At 40.7% G+C, this 20000-nt stretch overlaps 1 protein-coding gene across 1 annotated transcript in view; it reads left to right on the forward strand.

Moving 5' to 3' along the window:
- Window positions 1-20000, forward strand: part of LOC108412561 (voltage-gated potassium channel subunit beta-2) — a 47617-nt gene that overhangs the window by 2115 nt on the left and 25502 nt on the right. The window lies entirely within an intron of this gene.

The following is a 20000-nucleotide window of genomic DNA, read 5'->3' on the forward strand; positions in this document are numbered from 1 at the left end:
AATCCCAGGCTATATTGATCCTGTGCTATAAAACAAGCCGTAGAAATAATCCCAGGCTATATTGATCCTGTGCTATAAAACAAGCCGTAGAAATAATCCCAGGCTATATTGATCCTGTGCTATAAAACAAGCCGTAGAAATAATCCCAGGTTATATTGATCCTGTGCTATAAAACAATCTGTAGAAATAATCCCAGGTTATATCGATCCTGTGCTATAAAACAATCCGTAGAAATAATCCTAGGTTATATTGATCCTGTGCTATAAAACAAGCCGTAGAAATAATCCCAGGTTATATTGATCCTGTGCTATAAAACAAACTGTAGAAATAATCCCAGGTTATATTGATCCTGTGCTATAAAACAATCTGTAGAAATAATCCCAGGTTATATTGATCCTGTGCTATAAAACAAGCCGTAGAAATAATCCCAGGCTATATTGATCCTGTGCTATAAAACAAGCCATAGAAATAATCCCAGGTTATATTGATCCTGTGCTATAAAACAAGCCGTAGAAATAATCCCAGGCTATATTGATCCTGTGCTATAAAACAAGCCGTAGAAATAATCCCAGGCTATATTGATCCTGTGCTATAAAACAAGCCGTAGAAATAATCCCAGGCTATATTGATCCTGTGCTATAAAACAAGCCGTAGAAATAATCCCAGGCTATATTGATCCTGTGCTATAAAACAAGCCGTAGAAATAATCCCAGGTTATATTGATCCTGTGCTATAAAACAATCTGTAGAAATAATCCCAGGTTATATCGATCCTGTGCTATAAAACAATCCGTAGAAATAATCCTAGGTTATATTGATCCTGTGCTATAAAACAAGCCGTAGAAATAATCCCAGGTTATATTGATCCTGTGCTATAAAACAAACTGTAGAAATAATCCCAGGTTATATTGATCCTGTGCTATAAAACAATCTGTAGAAATAATCCCAGGTTATATTGATCCTGTGCTATAAAACAAGCCGTAGAAATAATCCCAGGCTATATTGATCCTGTGCTATAAAACAAGCCGTAGAAATAATCCCAGGTTATATTGATCCTGTGCTATAAAACAATCTGTAGAAATAATCCCAGGTTATATCGATCCTGTGCTATAAAACAATCCGTAGAAATAATCCTAGGTTATATTGATCCTGTGCTATAAAACAAGCCGTAGAAATAATCCCAGGTTATATTGATCCTGTGCTATAAAACAATCTGTAGAAATAATCCCAGGTTATATTGATCCTGTGCTATAAAACAAGCCAAAGAAATAATCCCAGGTTATATTGATCCTGTGCTATAAAAAAATCTGTAGAAATAATCCCAGGTTATATTGATCCTGTGGTATAAAACAAGCCGTAGAAATAATCCCAGGTTATATTGATCCTGTGCTATAAAACAATCTGTAGAAATAATCCCAGGTTATATCAATCCTGGGCTATAAAACAATCCGTAGAAATAATCCCAGGTTATATCGATCCTGTGCTTTAAAACTATCCGTAGAAATAATCCCAGGTTATATCGATCCTGTGCTATTAAACAATATGTAGAAATAATCCCAGGTTATATTGATCCTGTGCTATAAAACAATCTGTAGAAATAATCCCAGGTTATATTGATCCTGTGCTATAAAACAAGCTGTAGAAATAATCCCAGGTTATATTGATCCTGTGCTATAAAACAATCTGTAGAAATAATCCCAGGTTATATTGATCCTGTGCTATAAAACAAGCCGTAGAAATAATCCCAGGTTATATTGATCCTGTGCTATAAAACAATCTGTAGAAATAATCCCAGGTTATATCAATCCTGGGCTATAAAACAATCCGTAGAAATAATCCCAGGTTATATCGCTCCTGTGCTTTAAAACTATCCGTAGAAATAATCCCAGGTTATATCGATCCTGTGCTTTAAAACAATCCGTAGAAATAATCCCAGGTTATATCGATCCTGTGCTATTAAACAATCTGTAGAAATAATCCCAGGTTATATTGATCCTGTGCTATAAAACAATCTGTAGAAATAATCCCAGGTTATATTGATCCTGTGCTATAAAACAATCTGTAGAAATAACCCCAGGTTATATTGATCCTGTGCTATAAAACAATCTGTAGAAATAATCCCAGGTTATATCGATCCTGTGTTATAAAACAATCTGTAGAAATAATCCCAGGTTGTATTGATCCTGTGTTATAAAACAATCTGTAGAAATAATCCCAGGTTATATCGATCCTGTGTTATAAAACAATCTGTAGAAATAATCCCAGGTTGTATTGATCCTGTGTTATACACTAAACCATATACACAATCCCATGTTACATTAATTAAGTAATTAAATGGTTGGGCCTGGAGTTCATCCCAGCGCTCATTGGACAGAAGAACATTTTAATTTTAGAGTTTCTGTTTATTTACTGATGTTTACATCTTACCTTTGCATTTGATTGCAGTGTGTGTGTGTGTGTGTGTGTGTGTGTGTGTGTCTTATTTCTCCTATGTGGACCGAATGTCCCACAATGACACTTTTGTAAAAGAGAGGATTCCTTTCACTCCTCCTTCCCCTTCTGATCCTCCTTTCACTCCTTCCTCTTCTGATCCTCCTTTCACTCCTTCCTCTTCTGATCCTCCTTTCACTCCGTCTTACTCTTCTGATCCTCCTTTCACTCCTTCCTCTTCTGATCCTCCTTTCACTCCGTCTTACTCTTCTGATCCTCCTTTCACTCCTTCCTCTTCTGATCCTCCTTTCACTCCGTCTTCCTCTTCTGATCCTCCTTTCACTCCTTCCTCTTCTGATCCTCCTTTCACTTCGTCTTCCTCTTCTGATCCTCCTTTCACTCCTTCTTCCCCTTCTGATCCTCCTTTCACTCCGTCTTCCTCTTCTGATCCTCCTTTCACTCCTCCCTCTTCTGATCCTCCTGTCACACCTTCTTCCTCTTCTGATCCTCCTTTCACTCCTTCTTCCTTTTCTGATCCTCCTTTCACTCCGTTTTCCTCTTCTGATCCTCCTTTCACTCCTTCCTCTTCTGATCCTCCTTTCACTCCTTCTTCCTCTTCTGATCCTCCTTTCACTCCTCCTCCCTCTTCTGATCCTCCTTTCACACCTTCTTCCTCTTCTGATCCTCCTTTCACTCCTCCTCCCTCTTCTGATCCTCCTTTCACTCCTTCTTCCTCTTCTGATCCTCCTTTCACTCCTTCTTCCTCTTCTGATCCTCCTTTCACTCCTCCTTCCTTTTCTGATCCTCCTTTCACTCCTCCTTCCTCTTCTGATCCTCCTTTCACTCCTCCTTCCTCTTCTGATCCTCCTTTCACTCCTCCTTCCTCTTCTGATCCTCCTTTCACTTCTCCTTCCTCTTCTGATCCTGCTTTCTCTCATTCTCTCTGTTAATTTCCCTTTTGATCCTTCCACTGTGTGGAATACCTCCTGGTATTCCAAGGCTCCCATGTTGGTCGGCTACTCCAACGTTCACTAATGCTAACTTGCGTTAGCGGCGCTGGCGCTTCAACAGTTCTTCCTTTAACAGTTCCTGGAAATATAGTTACAGTCTGTAGTTACAGTTGCTGGAAAAGGAAGGACCAACTGGGTAATCGGACAACAAGATAACAGTTTCTAATTTAACTAATGCCTTTGATTCAGGAGTCTGGTGTGCATTTTTGGGAGGCTAAGAAGTGGTCAGCCTTAAGATGACCATCAGCATTATCCAGGCTGCTCTGTGGGCTTAAACACAGATATCGAGATGTTTGTAATATCTACGTCATTAATAGTAGCGTAGGCTGAATTCTACAGACATTGAAAGCATTCAAAGAAAAGATGCTGGGGCATTGTGGGAAATGTAGTGACTGTAGTGAATTTGCATGATCGCAGTTTAGTGCAGCAGTGAAAGTTATACATTGGGTGTAGTGACGTCCCTGGGTTTAGGTTTAGGTTTAGGATTAGGATTAGGTTTAGTACTACTCGACTACAGGAATACAATGTAAGTCAATGTGAAGTCAATGTAAGTTCTCACTCGTATACTGATACCAACGTGTGTGTGTGTGTGTGTGTGTGTGTGTGCGTGTGTGTGTGTGTGTGTGTGTGTGTGTGTGTGTGTGTGTGAGACACCTGTTGAAAACTGCTGTGTGTGTGTGATTCTGCACGATGATGTTTTATGACGTATTTAAAGATTCACGAGGGTCCGCAGACAGCCACTTTAACTCTGAGTGTATGTGATGAGCAATGAGATACTGCAGCATGTGTGTGTGTGTGTGTGTGTGTGTGTGTGTGTGTGTGTGTGTGTGGAGGGTTTTGTAGTGAGGCTGATACACTGAGTGATCAATTTTAATGTGTTTTAGGATCAGCAGCTATGAAGTCCTGTATATGTGTGTGTGAGATGTAATTTATAGTATTTTACAAAACCTTTATACAATGGAAACTCACACTTTTTTACACACACAAACATATATAAACAAGGCTTTGCTCTGAGAGCAGCAGCAGTGAAATACACACTATATGTATATATACACTATATTTCCAAAAGTATTCGGTCGTCTGGCTTCACACGCATATGAACTTGAGTGACGTCCCATTCTTATTCCATAGGGTTTAGTATGATGTCACCCACCCTTTGCAGCTGTAACAGCTTCAGCTCTTCGGGGAAGGCTTTCCACAAGGGTTAGGAGTGTTTATGGGAATTTCTGACCGTTCTTCCAGAAGCACATTTGTGAGGTCAGACACTGATGTTGGACGAGAAGGTCTGGCTCACAGTCTCCGCTCTAATTCATCCCAAAGGGGTTCTATGGGGTTGAGGTCAGGACTCTGTGCAGGCCAGTCAAGTTCTTCCACACCAAACTGGCTCATCCACGTCTTTATGGACCTGCTTTGTGCACTGGTGTGCAGTCATGTTGGGTCGTCCCCAAACTGTTCCCACAAAGTTGGGAGCATGAAATCGTCCAAAATCTCTTGGTGCTGAAGCTTTAAGAGTTCCTTTCACTGGAACTAAGGGGCCGAGCCCAACTCCTGAAAAACACCCCCACACCATGATCCCCCCTCCACCAAACTTTACACTCAACACAATGCAGTCAGACAAGTACCGTCTCCTGGTAACCGCCAAACCCAGACTCATCCATCGGATTTCCAGACGGAGAAGCGTGATTGGTCACTCCAGAGAACACGTCCCCACTGCTCTAGAGTCCAGTGGCGGCGCTTTACTCCACTGCATTCCACGCTCTGCATTGCGCTTGGTGATGTAAGGCTTGGCTGCAGCTGTTCGGCCATGGAAACCCATTCCATGAAGCTCTCTACGCTGTTCTTGAGCTGATCTGAAGGCCACATGAAGTTTGGAGGTCTGTAGTGATTGACTCTGCAGAAAGTCGGTGACCTCTGCGCACTATGCCCCTCAGCATCCGCTGACCGCTCTGTCATTTTACATGGCCGACCACCTTGTGGCTGAGTTGCTGTCGTTCCCAGTCGCTTCCACTTTGTTATAATCCCACTGACAGTTGACTGTGGAATATTTAGTAGTGAGGAAATTTCCCGACTGGACTTGCTGCACAGGTGGCGTCCGATCACGGCACCACGCTGGAATTCACTGAGCTCCTGAGAGCGACCCATTCTTTCACTAATGTCTGTAGAAGCAGTCTGCAGGCCGAGGGGCTCGGCTTTATACACCTGTGGCCGTGGAAGAGACTGGAACACCTGAATTCAGTGATTTGGATGGGGGAGTGAAAACTTTTGGAGATGTAGTGTATAAATACTGTTAACTCACATTTTTTGGTTTATATACATATATATATATATATATATATATATATATATATATATATATATATATACATATATATATATATATATATATATATATACGTAAATGTAAAGGAGGTCACAGTACATTTTGGGTCAGTTCTGCTGGTCTCTGTTCATCATGTAATATTAACACAATGGGAACTGACACATTGTTTAAAAATCATTTGGCATATTTTCATCATTAGATGATATACAAATCATGACAATAAATGCAAATAAATATAAATACTGTAAAACTAAGAATAATGTCTTTTTAAATAAAAAATACTTTTGGTTACAGTTTTCTCCTGGATGCCTCGAGCCAACACATGGATTTATTCAACTCTATCAGCAGCACCTGATCTAACAAAGTGAAGCACTGATTAGATAAACCCAGTGTTGGGTGAAGACCACAGTAACACTGGTCCACGGTAACACTTTACTGCAGGGTTCTGTTCATAAGGCTACGACACCTATATAAACTCGTCATGGCAAACTGACAGAGCTGTTTAGAAATGCTTATTCCAACAGGTGTCGTCTGTCATAAAGGCTACTTTAACTAATTTTGATTAAAATTGGCAAATGTAACTGTTATAGTGAAATATTCTGTTTCTATATCCTCATCATGAATTTTTCCCCACGGTGTGAATTTCAGCTGCCGCGCTCAGATCATGCGCAAAAGTGAAAATCTGAAAAAAAAAAGAATAAACATTTTTTTGGACAGCGGTGAAATACACCGAATACAGCTAAACCTAAACTACACTATAATAGCTCACCTACTGTCTGTACCAGTGTGTGTGTGTGTGTGTGTGTGTGTGTACGTGTACCTCTTCAGGTATTATATAACACTCCCTGATAGCAAACAAACTCGCTTAATTGGCTGAGTGTGTTTTATTTCACCCCTTTAGCTGTAGACAAAACACACACACACACACACACACACACACTGTGTTATGGTCTGTGACAAGCCTCACGCAACAGCACGGCCATAACTCCTGTCATGTCTAACATTTGACCTTTATGTGTTTGTAGTTGTACTGGACACTAACACACACACACACACATACACACACACACACACACACACTGTCAGTGTTCTGATGGTAACTGAAGGCTATTCTCAGCACACACTGGCTTTACAGAGTTATGTGTGTGTGTGTGTGTGTGTGTGTGTGTGTGTGTGAATGTATGTGTGTGCAATGATTACACTCCGTTTTCATGCCATTATTGCAGACAGCAGCTTATCCGCCTCACCCCACAATGCACCTGTGCTACTGCAATTGGGCTGATGGAAAAGAAAAGAGAGCGAGAGAATAAACGAAAACCAGCGAATGAGCGACGGGGATGACAGAGAGAGAGAGAGAGAGAGAGAGAGAGAGAGAGAGAGAGGGAGAGAGAGAGAGAGAGAGAGAGAGAGAGAGGGAGAGAGAGAGAGAGAGAGAGAGAGACAGAGAGAGAGAGAGAGAGAGACAGAGAGAGAGACAGAGAGAGAGAGAGAGACAGAGAGAGAGACAGAGAGAGAGAGAGAGAGAGAGAGAGAGAGAGAGAGAGAGAGAGAGAGAGAGAGAGAGATGGAGAGTCAATCTTCATTTTATTTGTCACTATATGTACCATTTAAACTGATTTACTAACATTTAATTAACACTCTTTACATTTAAAGTGCATTAATATAAAGAAATGGTTCTACATAGAACTATGAACACTCAAAGAACCCTTTGCATGATTTATGTGTTCTCTGCATGGTGAAAGGGTTCTTCACACTGACAGAGAATGTGCCACTGATGGAATATAGAACCATCCACATCAATCTAAAGAACCCTTTCACTACATGTTCTACTACATTTACTTAAGCATGTTATGTACTGTAGGCTGTACATTTAATTTACGCTGTTTACACTATTTCTATTTAATGTACAGTAATATATACTAAAGAGTTAACTGCTAAAATCAGATGTACTAAATATTTAGCTGTGTATACTCTACATCCTAAATACTAAAGTATGTACATAAGTGTGAAAAAGTTTGGGAACACCTGGTCAAATGACCTGTTTTTGCTGTAAATAAGTTACACGTCCTCTACGCAGACACACTTCTGCACGTTTTAATGCACAATTACTGTTTAATTACTTAATTTGACACATTGGGGAGAAACATAACATTTAAAATGTGCTGTAAGTTTTGAACAGGCTATATTTTATTTTTTTCATTTTTTATTTAAATTTGGTAAGCAGTAATTGTGCATTTAATTTTTTTAAATATATATATATATATATATATATATATATACATTTGTTGTTTTTCAGTTTTTGACATAATTTGAAAATACCTGTCGTCCCTTACGTTGTGTTTCATGAACACTGGACCAATAGAAATGGCTCAAATTTACTAGGGAAGACGTCGGGTTCCACTGACTTACATTAAAAGTAAACTACGTTTTTTCCTTCTCCTGTAAAGTTACTGCTTTGGAGATACAAGGTTTTGTTCCAACAACAGTGACATATATATATATACTATTTATGTACATACAGAATAACAGAATATACAACTGTGTGTACATTAAACTACAAACCAAGCCATCAGTATCTATCAATATTCTCATCTCTCTCTCTCTCTCTCTCTCTCTCTCTCTCTCTCTGTCTCTCTCTCTCTCTCTCTGTCTCTCTCTCTCTCTGTGTACTTCTCTCCCTCCATCTCTGCTGCAATCTCCCCCATTTCTCTATTTCTGTCTCTCTCTCTCTTTTTCTCTCTCTGATCAATGGAATGATGGGGGATGAAAGAGAGCGAGAGAGAGAGAGAGAGAGAGAGAGAGAGAGAGCAGGTGTGATCTGAAAGCAGTAGAAGGTGGCACTACTGAAAGGTGTATTTGTGTGTGTGTGTGTGTGTGTGTGTGTGTGTGTGGAGGAGAATTGCTGGAGCTGGTTGCCCACGGTAACGGCCCGTCCAGGGTTGGTTGCCGGCAGAAACAGCACAGAGTGTGCAGCGCGGCAGTGTGTGTCTCACATATTTACAGATTGCAGATCACACACACACACACACGCCTACACACACACACACACACACACACACAATTCGTAACACCCCCCACACACACACTCACACACACACACACCTTGAGGAGCCGCAGACAAACATATTTCCAGTCTAGAACACAATCAGTGAGTATCAGACATAGACGAGAAATTGTGTCGCCATTTAAAAATATAATAAAATGCGCATCTCAGTTTATTTGTGATTATATGACTAAAACTTTAACAGTCCATTAATTTACGGGAATATGCTGTGCTTTAATTATAATTTGGTCTGCAAAAATGGTCTTTTAAGTGCTTCATATCGTTGTTGTCCAAAGAAAAACAAGTATCTCCAGAACAGTAAGTTTGCAGTAGAGGACAAAAACACTTACATTTCAATGTAAGTTAATGTAAAGATGATGTGGTTTACATTTACATTTACATTTACAGCATTTGGCTGACGCTCTTATCCAGAGCACCTTACAATTTGATCATTTTTACACAGGAAGGCGAAGGCAGTGTTAGGAGTCTTGCCCAAGGACTTATTGGTATAGTGTGGTTGGTAGTGTAGTGGGTATATAGCGGATGGTATAGTGTAGTGGGTATATAGTGGTTGGTATAGTGTAGTGGGTATATAACAGTTGGTATAGTGTAGTGGATATATAGCGGTTGGTATAGTGTAGTGGGTATATAGTGGTTGGTATAGTGTAGTGGGTATATAGTGGTTGGTGTAGTGTAGTGGGTATATAGTGGTTGGTATAGTGTAGTGGGTATATAGTGGTTGGTATAGTGTAGGGGGTATATAGAGGTTGGTGTAGTGTAGTGGGTATATAGTGGTTGATGTAGTGTAGTGGGTATATAGCGGTTGGTATAGTGTAGTGGGTATATAGCGGTTGGTATAGTGTAGTGGGTATATAGCGGTTGGTATAGTGTAGTGGGTATATAGTGGTTGGTATAGTGTAGGGGGTATATAGAGGTTGGTGTAGTGTAGTGGGTATATAGTGGTTGATGTAGTGTAGTGGGTATATAGCGGTTGGTATAGTGTAGTGGGTGTATAGTGGTTGGTATAGTGTAGTGGGTATATAGCGGTTGATGTAGTGTAGTGGGTATATAGCGGTTGGTATAGTGTAGTGGGTATATAGTGGTTGGTGTAGTGTAGTGGGTATATAGTGGTTGGTGTAGTGTAGTGGGTATATAGCGGTTGGTATAGTGTAGTGGGTATATAGTGGTTGGTATACTGTAGTGGGTATATAGTGGTTGGTTAGTGTAGTGGGTATATAGTGGTTGGTATACTGTAGTGGGTATATAGTGGTTGGTATAGTGTAGTGGGTATATAGCGGTTGGTATAGTGTAGTGGGTATATAGCGGTTGGTATAGTGTAGTGGGTATATAGTGGTTGGTATACTGTAGTGGGTATATAGTGGTTGGTTAGTGTAGTGGGTATATAGTGGTTGGTATACTGTAGTGGGTATATAGTGGTTGGTATAGTGTAGTGGGTATATAGCGGTTGGTATAGTGTAGTGGGTATATAGCGGTTGGTATAGTGTAGTGGGTATATAGTGGTTGGTATACTGTAGTGGGTATATAGTGGTTGGTTAGTGTAGTGGGTATATAGTGGTTGGTATAGTGTAGTGGGTATATAGCGGTTGGTATAGTGTAGTGGGTATATAGCGGTTGGTATAGTGTAGTGGGTATATAGCGGTTGGTATAGTGTAGTGGGTATATAGCGGTTGGTATAGTGTAGTGGGTATATAGCGGTTAGTGTAGTGTAGTGGGTGTATAGTGGTTAGTGTAGTGTAGTGGGTATATAGCGGTTGGTATAGTGTAGTGGGTATATAGCGGTTGGTATAGTGTAGTGGGTATATAGCGGTTGGTATAGTGTAGTGGGTATATAGCGGTTAGTGTAGTGTAGTGGGTGTATAGTGGTTAGTGTAGTGTAGTGGGTATATAGCGGTTGGTATAGTGTAGTGGGTATATAGCGGTTGGTATAGTGTAGTGGGTACATAGCGGTTGGTATAGTGTAGTGGGTATATAGTGGTTGGTATAGTGTAGTGGGTATATAGTGGTTGGTATAGTGTAGTGGGTATATAGTGGTTGGTATAGTGTAGTGGGTGTATAGTGGTTAGTGTAGTGTAGTGGGTATATAGTGGTTGGTATAGTGTAGTGGGTATATAGCGGTTGGTTAGTGTAGTGGGTATATAGTGGTTGGTATAGTGTAGTGGGTATATAGCGGTTGGTTAGTGTAGTGGGTATATAGCGGTTGGTTAGTGTAGTGGGTATATAGCGGTTGGTATAGTGTAGTGGGTATATAGTGGTTGGTATACTGTAGTGGGTATATAGCGGTTGGTTAGTGTAGTGGGTATATAGCGGTTGGTATAGTGTAGTGGGTATATAGCGGTTGGTATAGTGTAGTGGGTATATAGTGGTTGGTTAGTGTAGTGGGTATATAGTGGTTGGTATAGTGTAGTGGGTAGACTCTCAACTTCACCTTCCTGTGTAAGTCGTTCTGGATAAGAGCATCAGCCAAATGTTGTAAATGTAAAGCGGTTTTAATCCAAGTCATTTTGGAGTATTATTATTTGTTCAATCATCATAAAATGTTCACACACCATAAAGGACTGCTGGCGTGTTGAGACGATGTAGAAAAATAAAAATCGACAAAAATGGACACGGTTTTCTTTGGACAGTGATGATACATAACAGACTAGTGGACTGCAAAAATGACATCATAGCAGGTGAAAACATCTTAAATGTAGTCAGTACATGTAATGTTTCTCAGTATGACACTGAAAGAATTTATTATAAGCTTATTTAACTTATTTCCGATCATTTTTACTTGTAATAAGTGATGTTATCGTATGAAAATGTCTTATTCTATTTGCAGATCAATTTGCTTGTTCTAAGCTTCTCAAAGCAGCAAAATGATCTGAAACAAGTAAAATGATCTGCCAAAATAACAAGACACGTTTTTGTGTTTTATTCAGCCAAACACTACAAACTGTTTAAGTTTACAGTGCATCCGGAAAGTATTCACAGCGCTTCACTTTTTCCACATTTTGTTTTGTTACAGCCTTATTCCAAATTGAATTAAATTAATCTTTTTCCTCTAAATTCTACACAAAATACCCCATTGTGACCATGTGAAAAACGTTTTCTCGAGAGTTTTGAAAATTTATTAAAATTAAAAAACAAAGAAATCATATTTACATAAGTATTCACAGCCTTTGCTTAATACTTTGTAGAACCACCTTTGGCAGCAACTACAGCCTCAAGTCTTTTTGAATATGATGCCACAAGCTTGGCACACCTATCTTTAGGCAGTTTTGCCCATTCTTCTTTGCAGTACCTCTGAAGCTCCATCAGGTTGGATGGGAGACGTCTGTGCACAGCCATTTTCAGATCTCTCCAGAGATGTTCAATCGGATTCAAGTCTGGGCTCTGGCTGGGCCACTCCAGGACATTCACAGAGTGGTCCTGAAGCCACTGCTTTGAGATCTTGGCTGTGTGCTTCGGATCGTTGTCCTGCTGAAAAATGAACCGTCGCCCCAGTCTGAGGTCAAGAGCGCTCTGGAGCAGGTTTTTATCCAGGATGTCTCTGTACATTGCGGCATTCATCTTTCCCTCTATCCTGACTAGTCTGCCAGTTCCTGCTGCTGAGAAACATCCCCATAGCATGATGCTGCCACCACCATGCTTGACTGTAGGGATGGTATTGGCCTCGTGATGAGCAGTGCCTGGTTTCCTCCAAACATGACGCCTGGCATTCACACCAAAGAGTTCAATCTTTGTCTCATCAGACCAGAGAATTTTGTTTCTCATGGTCTGAGAGTCCTTCAGGTGCCTTTTTGCAAATTCCAGACGGGCTGCCTTGTGCCTTTTACTAAGGAGTGGCTTTCGCCTGGCCACTCTGCCATACAGGCCTGATTGGTGGATTGCTGCAGAGATGGTTGTCCTTCTGCAAGGTTCTCCTCTCTCCACGGAGGAACGCTGGAGCTCTGACAGAGTGATCATTGGGTTCTTGGTCACCTCCCTGACCAAGGCCCTTCTCCCCCGATCGCTCAATTTAGACGGCCGGCCAGCTCTAGGAAGAGTCCTGGTGGTTCCGAACTTCTTCCATTTACGAATGATGGAGGCCACTGTGCTCATTGGGACCTTCAACGCAGCAGTAATTTTTCTGTATCCTTCCCCAGATTTGTGCCTCGAGACAATTTTGTCTCGGAGGTCTACAGACAATTCCTTTGACTTCATGCTTGGTGTTTGCGCTCTGACATGCAGTCAACTGTGGGACCTTATATAGACAGGTGTGTGCCTTTCCAAATCATGTCCAATCAACCACAGGTGGACTCCATTTAAGCTGTAGAAACATCTCAAGGATGATCAGTGGAAACAGGATGCACCTGAGCTCAATTTTGAGCTTCATGGCAAAGGCTGTGAATACTTATGTAAATATGATTTCTTTGTTTTTTAATTTTAATACATTTTCAAAACTCTCGAGAAAACTTTTTTCACATGGTCACAATGGGGTATTTTGTGTAGAATTTTGAGGAAAAAGATTAATATAATTAAATTTGGAATAAGGCTGTAACAAAACAAAATGTGGAAAAAGTGAAGCGCTGTGAATACTTTCCGGATGCACTGTATGTCAGATTTTATTAGTGATCTCAAATTCATTTTTGAAACAGTAATTTCACCTTCAGTTTCGAGTATTTTGGTCTCTCCCCATTCAAAGAGGGAGGACTCTGGAAATAACTGCCCGGCGGCGTTGCAAGATGACCGCCAAGCGAACAGACTTTCCTGTAAGGACTTTGTTGAGATTTAGTTGCTTTGTTGAGTTTGGTTTAGTTCTGGAGGTGATAACGCCGTGATCTCTATGAGTCACTGTGAGCGGTGCTTATGAACCGTGAACAATATAAACACTATAAATCAGCTAAGATTGCTTATTTGCTTATAGTCACAGTGGTGAAGCGTGACTATTAGATACAGCTACACACTTAGAACGATGGTTCCTTAAGGTTTTTTAGTAAATTCATTGGAATGGTTTTCTGAATAGCTCTCAAAAAAACACATCAGATTTATTCCAAAAACTTCTGGCCGAAAGCAAAACTTGGGAGAATTGACATAACGCTGCACTGACTGCTGCTGTTTGCTGCTGTTGTCAGTTTTGGTGACAGAAATTCGATGGAATGTTCTGTTTGCCTACAGGCGTAAGGTAAGCACTGTATCTGAGAGCACTGTGAGCTTTACATCCACTAAGTTAAGTAAAAAATCGAGTTTCCAGGAATTGTACAGGGCTGAGGTGACAACCCTAGTGCATCCATTTGCACCCCATAGTACCAGGCCTGCGTTGTTCTATACGTAAAGATGCCCCCCCCCCCCCCCCCATGAAGCATTTAATGCGATAAAACGATTCCTGTACGGTGCACAGCAGTTATACGATGTTTTTCTGCAAAGTAAAAGAGCGTTTTTTCTGCTCTAGCTGGAGCGACACTGTTCACAGCTGACAGTAACAACAATAACGTTAATGACAGTCAGTCTAATTGCGCTTACAGGCGATGATTATGTTGCGCTCGGGCCCATTTGCATGCATTACGAGGCCGGGGTCATGCCGAGACTCAGCCGGCCTGTTTCAGTTCAGTGCTGTTGATGTTTCAAAGATCACACAGGGAGATACTTTTAAAGCGACAGCTCTAGTGCCCTGCATATGTTGCCTACATAAACCTCATTTTTATTTTTTGTACATAATTAGATGGTTAAGATGTAATCAGAGCAGTTCTGAGCGGTTTGGGGTGAAACGTTCCGTTCTGCAGAAACCAACCGAGTCAGAACTGTTCACAGTGGTGGTGATAGGAACCAGACGCCCCCCTCTAAAAGAAACTTTCCTCACAGAAAGTTCCTACATGAACTGGTTCTGAATTCACTGCCTGATGACTGAGACGCTGTTTTATGAGAGTTTAGAGAACTTCAACTCCATTCATGGTGGAGGTGTAGATGTAAAGCAGTTTAGTCCCCCCCAAAATAACTTATTATTCCAGGTTTACCGCCAATTTCCCATCATCAGTATTCCATATAAAACCCAGAAGACACAAGCAGCTTCACTGGTGGTTTGGGATGGTAAATAAAATGTCTATATTTGTGAGTCTCTGCAATGAACCATTTCACATCAAACCACCCTGAAGGACTGCTCACATCTGAACCACTGAATTATGAATCTGGTAAAAATCTGGGCTGTAAATGCTCAGAAACATACGCATCGCCGTTGTCGGAAGAAAACCTCGTATCTCCATTTTTGACGTTTTTTAGTTTTTGACATAATTTGAAAATACATGTTGTCCATTACGTTGTATGTCAACTTTATGATGAACAGACCAAAAGAAATGACCCAAAATAATTTGGTAAGACGTCTGGTTCCATTGACTTGCATTAAAAGTAGAGTATGTTTTTCCCTTCTCCTGTAAAGTTACCGTTTTGGAGCCATGGGAATTTTTCTGCGAGATGCGATACGTTTTGCTTCTGATGTTCAGTGTCAGTGCTGTAGGTGTAGCCATAGACAAAGGACACAAAGGGGTCTATTTTTAAGTCGCTGTGAAGTGGACGTCTGTTTTCAGTGCTGTGTGTGGGATGCCATTCTTTGTGCGGTATGTCAGGATAGAAGGATTTCATCTTCTTGGACTTCTGTTTGTTCATTCTTGTTGCTGTGTTGTTTGTTTATTGCTTATTGTTGCTGGTCGTGGTTCTGTTACTGTTCATGTTAATATTGTCGGGGAGAGTAGTGTGTAAAAACACAGCCGGATTCCACACATGGTCCACTTTCACCTCCACCACCTGCTGAGTGGGATTAAGCTGCTTTCACTATGTCCGCTATTCTGAGAACAGCTTTAAAGGAATAGTTCGTGGGAAACCTTCCCCATTTGGCGTCTGAAGTCGAGTTTTAGCATTGAATCTACAAGGCTAATGTACACACTTAGAAAAGATGGTTCTTTAGTAAAGGCAGTGGTTCTGTTTAGAACCACGAGTTCTATATAGAGCCATTTCAAGCTTAAATGGCTCTTTGCATGGTGACATCGTTCTTCAGACTGACGGAGAACGTGTTGCATGTGGCTCTATAAAGCGCCAAAAAGCTGTTCTTCTATTTTTATTAGTTTGACATCACAGAGGAACACGATAGCAGATGGTGCAATTTTCAAAAACATTTCACATAGAACCGTGTTCTGAACACATTTCCAAGCAAACACGATTTAATCAAGAAATGGTTCTATATAGAACCCATAGTCATAAATAGAATCACTGCCTTTACTAAAGAACCCTTAAAGAACCACCTTTTTAAAGTATGGTAATGGGTCAGGGGTGGGAAACTGAGAGTCCAGCACAGTTTAGCAATTTCTCTGCTCGATCACATAAACAAAACCTGGTAATTAACAGAAAATCACCAAATTATCACCAAATTATTTTTCTGGTTTTGTAATTTAGCCTTCCATTTATTAGTGCTAGCATGGTGCTAACTGCTTGTATAAACCATCGGAGACTCTACTAATGAGGAGGAAGGGGTGGAGGAGCATGAGGATATGTCAGGGATAGAGGAGGAAGAACAAGAGGATGAAGGCATGCATATATATATATATGTATATCTCTGTTGTCGGAAACAAAACAAAAATTTTTCAGTTTTTGACATAATTTGTAAACACCTATTGTTCTTTACATTGTCTGTAAATTTCATGATGAATGGGCCAAAAGAAACGGCTCAAAATGACTTGGAAAGACGTCTGGTTCCATTGACTTACATTAAAAGTAAAGTGGGTTTTTTCCTTCTCCTGTAAAGTTCCCATTTTGGAGATACAAGGTTTTAATCAGACTACAGTGAGATACAGTGAGAGTTTTTGTCGTGCAGTTTTGCAGATTCTTCCAGTTAAAACTTCAATTCAAAGCCGAAAACAGGAAAACCATGTTAGCCTCTTAGCTATGCTTTAGCCCATTTAGCCTGCTATATTTTTACCTGTTTAGCTTGTTAGCTGCCTTTAGCCTGTTTAGCCTACTAACCTAATATCGTTTAGCTTGTTAAGCATGTTAGTTCTCTTTTAGCCTTTTAGGCTGTTATATTTTAGCCTGTTTAGCCTGTTTATATCTTTGAGCCTTTTAGGCTGTTATATTTTAGCTTATTTAGCCTGTTTCTATTTTGTAGCTTTTTAGGCTGTTATATTTTAGCTTATTTAGCCTGTTTCTATTTTGTAGCTTTTTAGGCTGTTATATTTTAGCTTATTTAGCCTGTTTCTATTTTGTAGCTTTTTAGGCTGTTATATTTTAGCTTATTTAGCCTGTTTCTATTTTTTTTAGCCTTTTAGGCTGTTATATTTTGGCCTGTTTAGCCTGTTTCTGTCTTTTAGCCTTTTAGGCTGCTTTCTTTTCGCCTGTTTAGCATATTATGTAACGTTTAGCCCTTTTAAGCTGCTATATTAGCCAGTTTAGCATGCTAATAATCTTTTAGCTTGCTTAGCCCGCTATCTTTTAGCCATTTTTGAAGAAAATCACTTCACTCTGTGGTTCATATGAGCAGCATAGCAGTCCTTTCACAACACAGTGGGATTCAGTGACTTAGCACAGTGAAGCAGGAATCATGGGTTGAACGCAGCTCCGATTTTTAAAAAGGGTATTTTTTAAAATCCTGAACTGTATGAAGTCTCTTTTTAAGGATGTTGATTCACCATTTCAAGCTATGAGGTACGACTGTACGTTCTACACCGTAACTGTCTGCAGTAATTTACGCACCTGAAGATTTGATCTCCACTTTTGAAATGTGCTGAATTCTGGATGTTAATTTTATTAAAATGACATTCTTGATACCTGAAATATTACCGGTATTATTTGAGTCTATTGAAATCACTTTATGCATTCATTTCCAAACAAACTGACCTCATGCTGTTTAAACAGTAGCAGCCATCCAGAATTTTGCCTGTACTTTAGTCTATGTTTATAACAGTGTGTCATACGGTGTCCGGGACATCATAAGCAGACTCTATAGAGATTACTGACCAAGCCAATGTTAAACTGTGCCTTTAACGTCCCGCTCATAACCAGTAAGCTCAGAGAAGACCTTTTAAATCCCGATCTTAGAACTGTTATTTCAAGCAACATCATAAACCTCCGTGCTCTCTGGCTGCCAGCAGCGCTTAGAGTAACGAAGCAGAGATGACCTTGAGAATGTCACGAAGTTAAAAGCATGTCGCTGTGAGAGGAAATATCAAAACTGAACCAGCTGAAACGACGACGCCGTCACTGCTGTTTCGCTTCAGATTAGGAAGATAGCGATCAGGCCCAAAGCACGGCTCAGTCTGTCCTTTCTTTTTTTCCGTGCCGAAGGATAAACACAGAGAAGCTGATCCTGTAAAAATGTTTAAAGGGCCCATAACCTGCGTTCGTCTTCTTATTTTTGCTTTTATTTGTCAATAAAGACCATGTTGAACGTTTGTGTTGCTTTATATGACAAAAACAGTCAGAATTCTTTTTCGGCTGACCATTTCTCAACCTCTCTTTGTCCCTCATGCTCTTTTATGGTACTGTGCCTTTAAGATATATACAGATTAGCTCTGTTCTGATTGGCTCATTTAAAAAGCAGCCAAGGCTGAGGCACGCCTTATTACCTCAGCGTTAATGGGCTGTCTGGTGAATCTTCTTCTTCTTCTTCTTGTTCTTTCGGCTGCTCCCTTTAGGGGTCGCCACAGCGGATCATCTGCCTCCATCTCCATGTCCACCTTCACTACATCCATAAACCTTCTCTGAGGTCTACCTCTTCTCCTTCTGCCCGGCAGCTCCATCTCCAACATTCTTTGCCCAATATATCCACTATTCCTCCTCAACACATGTCCAAACCATCTCAACCTGGCTCTCAACAGGCTTGAGTTAAAGCGCTTACAGTGTGATTTACTGTAAAACTGCAGTATAAAAGACTAAAAACGTCACTTGAGTGTTTTACACACTTCAAATGTCCGTGTTTCAGTCAGAAGTCGTGTCACACCCACAATCCCAAACGGCTCCGGACTCCCTTAATAGTGTTCTAGCTATGAAAGTATAGAACTTCTAGCCTCTGCAGCCAAACAGTGCATCGTTTATTGAGTGTGGATGTGTCTGAATCCCAAACGACTGTTTTTTAGCTGTGTTTTGCTCTGTTGGGCTGCAGGATCCAGTATCTAAACTCCTACGTAGTGCACTATGTAGGGAGCAGGGAGCCGTTTGAGATTCAGCCCCAGCGTGAGAAGAGGGCGCCTATGGATTTGGTGCTAAATAAGACTTGCAGTGGTGATTTAGTGACCAAAATCTACTTATAAAGCGAAGGTTTACATTAAACAGTGCTGTGTTATCATATCGCTGCTGTTGGAACAAAACCTTGTATTTTCCTTTTTGTCCTTTTTCAGTTTTTGACATAATTTGAAAACGCATGTTGGCCTTTACATTGTGTGTAAATTTCATGAAGGATGGATCAAAATAAACAGCCAAAAATGACTTGGAAAGACGTCCGGTTCCATTGACTTATATTGAAAGTAATGCAAGTTTTTTCCTTCTCCTGTAAAGTGACCGTTTTGGAGATACGAGGTTTTGTTCCGACAGTAGCGATATGTTCACTGCTAAAGTTTTAAAAATGCCTGAAATGACCACAGTGCACAGCGATGGGTGACCGAGCTCTGCTTCACGTCTTGCCTAAGAACGTCCTTCCCCTAACCCACGGCCTCTCGTGGCTTGTTGCTTTAATGTGTATGTTTTTCTTGTTTAATACTGACGTTGGCCAATGAGAAACCAGGCATGTTTAGTGGCTCGTCAACCAATCGTGAGTCACCAGCATCCTCTTTTTTTAGCTTTAGTGGTAGCTTTCTGCTGAGCTCTGAGAGATGAGTCTCCACACAACCAGGACAGTAATAAAGGCGGGAGGAGAGCAGCGCGAGGCCGAGCGGCGCTCTAACACGCTCGGATATTTCCCTTTATGACGCTGCTGTGCTGGAAGGCCAGCGGGAGATGACCCAGCAGGCTAATCTGTCTCGTATCTCACGGTGGAACCTGAGAGTGATGTTGAATAAAAATGGAATAGGTCATATTTTAGATATGAACACCTCAAATGTCTGTAGCTCATACATGTGCGCTCCACTGACCATTTCACTCTGTAGCTCTACAGTTACAGACTGTAGTCCATCTGTTTCTCTGATACTCTGTTACCCTGTTCTTCAGTGGTCAGGACCCCCATGGACCCTCACAGAGCA

The sequence above is a fragment of the Pygocentrus nattereri genome, chromosome 23 (genome assembly GCF_015220715.1).
Source record: "Pygocentrus nattereri isolate fPygNat1 chromosome 23, fPygNat1.pri, whole genome shotgun sequence".
NCBI lineage: Eukaryota > Metazoa > Chordata > Actinopteri > Characiformes > Serrasalmidae > Pygocentrus > Pygocentrus nattereri.